At 32.3% G+C, this 5,438-nt stretch overlaps 1 non-coding gene across 1 annotated transcript; it reads right to left on the reverse strand.

The window, feature by feature from the left end:
* Positions 1 to 4,625: 4,625 nt before the first annotated feature.
* Positions 4,626 to 4,732, reverse strand: LOC128032298 (small nucleolar RNA R71). Its single transcript, XR_008188425.1, has one exon. It is a non-coding gene; the product is annotated as a small nucleolar RNA R71 (small nucleolar RNA).
* Between the last annotated feature and the right edge of the window lie 706 nt (positions 4,733 to 5,438).

Genomic DNA, 5,438 nt, shown 5'->3' on the forward strand with positions numbered 1-5,438 from the left:
TGCGTGTATAAAATGTCGCAATAACAAATAACAATAATAAATACGAAAATTGTATGGAAATAATATAAATAGATAAATAAATAAATAAATAAAAATAAATCAATGACATGCAAAGTCTCTAATAAATGAACAAAAAATAAAAAAATATAAATGAAAATACAAAATTAATAAACAAATGAAAGAACTAAAAAATAAAGAATAAAAAGGTATATAATATATATATTGAAAAAATGCACGTGGATTTACGATAAAATCTAGAATTATAAAATTTATATATAGCAATATCTATAATGTATTTATGAAAATAAAGAAAATACGTAATTATACGTATATATATAAAATAAAAAAGTAAGTATTTAATCATTTTAAAAACATAAATATATACGTATAAATATAAAAATATTCATTAAAATAATATAAATATATATACATATGAGTTTTTATATACATAAATATGAATTTAAAAAATATATATACACTTACGAACATAAAATATATATATAAATTATAAAATATGTATTAAAATCATATGTACATATGTAAGTTATAAAATAAATATACAAATTATAAAAATAATGGTTGCATATATAAGTTTTTTAAAAAATAAAAATAATAGTAATATTATTAATTCTCTAAAAAATAACAAAAAAGGGCTGATTTGAATTAAAAATTGAAATCTGGGGCAAATCCGTAAATAAATAAAAATAGGATTAACTTGCATACGCGAACAACCATGGAGGATTAAAAGGGAAATTAATCTCGCTATCCAAAATGCTACGCAGCGACGGACCATATCGAGACAAAAATGAAATGTGCGGTTAAATTTTAAAAAAACAAAATAGGTTTGACTGAAGCGCGTCACAAAAAGGAGGGTCTAATTGCGCAAATCTTCCCTTTAGGCCAGAACGCGCGGACCTTGCTTGCGGGTCGGGTCGACGCTCGGATCTGGCCTCTTAAACGACGCCGTTTTACCTCTGTTATTTAAAACAGTTTTCCTTCTAAAAAAAACATATTTGTTGCATAAAAGAAAAAAAGAAAAAAAATAAAATAAAAACCCTCTGCTATGGTTTGGTCCCTAGCGCATAATGCCGCCACCATTCTCGGCCAATCGACTGATTCAAATCCTGGCCATTCCAACTCCGATTCAAGCGAAACAGGCCTGGGTTTTCGACGGCGAGACCACCTAGGTAAGAATCCCCTCTTTCTCTATTGTTATTTTGTTAAAAAAAAAGAAAATAACCATGCCAAAGAAAAAAATGGAATAGCAATCACCTTTGATTTTATTACTTTTTTGTATTCTCAAAATTCTGTATTTTTCCTCTTTTTTATTTTTTTATTATAGATTAAAAATCGGCCATTTATAGCCAAGAAGCACAAAAATAAAATAAAATCAAATAATAAAAACTATTTATTCTGTGATTTCCTACGTCTACTGTCATTTAGATCTAATTTTCTACAGCAATGGAGGCCACGGAAGGGTGCGCACGTTGAGGTGCAAATCGCGCGTAGGGAGGATTCTGGCTCCGCGTCATGCGGCGGCTGGAGTTACTGGAGGCTGCCACTAGGGTTTGGGGAATTTGGGCTACTAGTTGGGCTAGGTTTAGGGTTATTGGGCCTGTAAAGAACTTGGACTGCTTATTTTTTATTTTGTAAGGGCCCGTGTAAATTGGGCTTATTACAACGATACCATTAGCTTAGACTTTCTCTTTAGGTTTAATTTCGTTTTCTTAGGTCTTTAGAGTTTCGTTTCTTTGTTGTTTATTTTATTTTAAGAGATCTGAGTTGTAAAGGAGATCGACTATTGTGGGTTCACATTCATTATCAATATTAATTAGGCTTTTCTTAGACTCTCTACTATTCATTCATTATGATTAATTTTTATATCTACTCCATGTTGTTTATGAAAGCCATGAGGAACTAATCCTTCTAGGGGCGATTACCGGGTGAAAGCATAGTCTTTTAACTATCTTGAAGGGTAATTCAACGGATCAATTTTTTGGGAAAGGGAGAATGCAATATATAATTATTATAAAATAATTAAATTCACGCTTTTTCATGCCCTTTTTAACTTAAATTCATACAGTTTTGGTAAAATTCTTGTCGAAAAATATATAATTATTATAAAATAATTAAATTGCACTCAAATTATTAACATGTTTAATTTTAATTAATTTTATATCAAATTTTGATTATTTTCAACAGATTTGCACAAAGGGCGAAAAACGGCTCGGCAGACACTGCTAGAAGCACAAAATCGAGAAGCATAAAATCGAGAAGCAATTTTGAGGCATTAATGCTAATTAATTTTTCAGCCTAATATGGTCCAAATTATGAATATTAATTAATAATGTAATTAATTTTAATTTTAATCCAATTTAATTTGGAGTAAATAAAATATTGTTAATTAATTATGAAATAGGGCCAAGTTGAGCTGAATTGAGAAAACCGATCCAGCCAAGCATTGGGCAGCCCAAAACCGTCCCACATGCTGACCCAATCAGATTTTTTGGCTGATTATTTGGCTTAAAAAATAGCCCTTGAAGAATCCTTCAAATTGCATTCAAACCCCTCCACTATTTATGCCTTTCTAGATTTGCCCCTACCTTAAAATAGCAAGTTTGAAACCTTCAAACTTGCCACATGTGTGGCTGGCCATGGGGGACTCTATGGCTGCTGATTTTTGCTAATTTTATCTGCCATCTCAACCTATAAATACCCCCTTGGCTTCTCACTTCAAACACATCTTAAACCCATTCATTTCTTCACTTCTCTCTCACTTTTCTCTCTTCATTCCGTTCCATTGTTCTTTATTTTCTTGCCCCATTCCCTTGCCGATTTTACCTATTGAAAAAGAGTCCTTCAACCATCATTTAAAGTATCATTCAAGTGTTCATAGAAGGCTCGGTTCAATAAGAACAGGCGGAGAAGGAGGAGTGGAGCAAACTAGTCAAGCCTTAGAGAAACACCAGATTTGATTCTTGTTACTTATCCTTTTTAATTTTATTGTTGTTGTTATGAACATGTCTATGAAAAATTGTGATGTTGATATGTTTAATTTAATTAATATGGCTTAAATTTAATTCGTGTTAGGTTGATTGCATTTCGTCTACTTAATTTATTAAAATTGTGTTTGTATTGTTATAGATCTCGGTAATATGTTTGATTAAGTAAAACCATGACTAAGTTATTCTTGTATTACAATTGTAAGGTAACTAATTAATTAATTATTTAAACAGATTGGAATTGTAATTAATTGGCACAATACTTAATCAATGCATGTTTAATCATCTATGGTAGCTAAGGGTTAAATTAGCAACGGCATCTAATGATACATTAGCCTTGCATGACTTGCAAGATTATTGTGATTAGACTATTTCAAGGTAGAAATACATTGTTACCCCACGTAATCTTTTATGTGCTTATGATATTGAATTAATTGTTTGAATTGGCATAGAGATATGTACAAGAGATTATTTTAATTTCATAAGTATGTGTATGCATTAACATATGTGCTTATTAAAATTTGCTTAATCGGTTGAATTGACATAGAGATATAGTCAGGAGATAAATGGATTTTGGTAGGTAAGTATGTTCATAAGTAATCAAATTACCGAGTTGCCGTGAATTTATTCGTAACAACTTGAACACGAGTTTAATAATTCTAAGTTAAGAAATGTAATTAATCTTACACAATTATGTCATCATAATTTAAATAATCTTTTGACATCATGCATTGGAACTTTTATTTTCTATTTATTTATTTTACTTGGTTAAAATCTTAGTTTTTAATCACCTTCTCAAATCAAAAATTTTTTCTCCACCAAAGTGTTTTAAATTGCATTCATAAATAATTATTTTCACAGTCCCTGTGGGTACAATAACTCGACATTTACTTGTCACTTTATTACTTGTTGCGATTGTGTACACTTGCACATTTTTGTCGTTCCATGTTTTTGGTGCCGTTGCCGGGGACTATTTTAAAAAGTCATTATTTGTGAATTTGTGAAGTTTTCATTTTGGTTTATTTTTCTGTTCAATTTTCAACTTAATTAAATTTTTCGTGTTTGTTTCAGGTGTTTATGAGTATTGATTGAATCATCGATTTACTCCCTGTAGACCCTGAGATTGAAAGAATTTTTTGACAGTGAAGAAGACAAGCAAGTCAGAGAAGGATTGAAGAGATGAACTTCAAAAATCTGAATCAAGAAAACAGAGCAAACCTTGCTCAAAATCCTATCCTTATTGCTGATGATAGGGATAGAGCTCTAAGACAGTATGCCGTACCAGTGTTTCATGATCTTAATCTGGATATTAGGAGACCCAAAATTGAGGCCCAACAATTCAAGCTAAAGCCAGTCATGTTCTACATGCTTTAGACAGTGGGCTAATTCAGTGGAATGCCTAACGAAGATCCTCATCTTCACTAAAGATTGTTTGTAGAAGAGAGCGATTCTTTCAAGTTAGTTGAAGTACCCAAAGATGCGCTACGATTAAAGCTATTCCCCTATTCACTAAGGGACAGAGCTCGAGCTTGGTTGAACTCATTGCCACCAAATTTAATTTCCACATGGCAAGAGTTAGTAGAAATATTCCTCATGAAGTATTTCCCGCCTAGCAAGAGTGCTAAGTTGAGGAATGAGATCACTGCTTTCCAATAAATGGATGATGAGTTATTGTATGAGGAATGAGAAATGTACAAAGAATTATTACGGAAGTGCCCTCATTATGGAATCCCACATTGCATCCAACTTGAGATATTTTATAACGGTCTCAATGCTCACACGAGGATGGTAGTGGATGCTTATGCTAATGGTGCTCTCCTTTCTAAGTCTTATAATGGGCTTATGAAATCATTGAGAGGATTCCCAGCAACAATTATTAATGGCTAACCAATCGAGAAGCGTCAGTAAGACGATTCGTTGGAATATATGAAGTGGATGCTCTCACTTCACTTGCATCTCAAGTATATTCAATTTCCTCAATGCTTAAAAATTTTACCACTAATGAGTTTAATAGTTTTGCAGCATAGCCACCGAATTAATTTGAAAATGTAGCTTGTGTCTATTGTGGGGAAGGATATCTGTTTGAAAAATTTTCATCGAACCTAGAATTCGTGTATTACATAGGTAACCAGAACCAAAACCGAGGAAGGCTAGGACCACAATCCAATTACTATAACCCATCGTGGCGAAATCAGCCTAATTTCTCTGGAGTAACCAAGGGGCTAGACCCAGTAACATATACGCCCAACCCAGACCGACCCAACAACCTATTTTTATCCAACAAGTTCAGAAACAACCTCAAGTTGAACCATCCAATGGCTTAGAAAACTTGTTGAAGGAATACATAGCCAAAAATGATGCCTTAATCCAAAGCCAAGTAGCTACATTGAAAAACCTGGAAAACCAAATGGGCGAGCTTGCAACTAAACTCAGAAA

The sequence above is a fragment of the Gossypium raimondii genome, chromosome 8 (assembly GCF_025698545.1).
Source record: "Gossypium raimondii isolate GPD5lz chromosome 8, ASM2569854v1, whole genome shotgun sequence".
Classification (NCBI taxonomy): Eukaryota; Viridiplantae; Streptophyta; class Magnoliopsida; order Malvales; family Malvaceae; genus Gossypium; species Gossypium raimondii.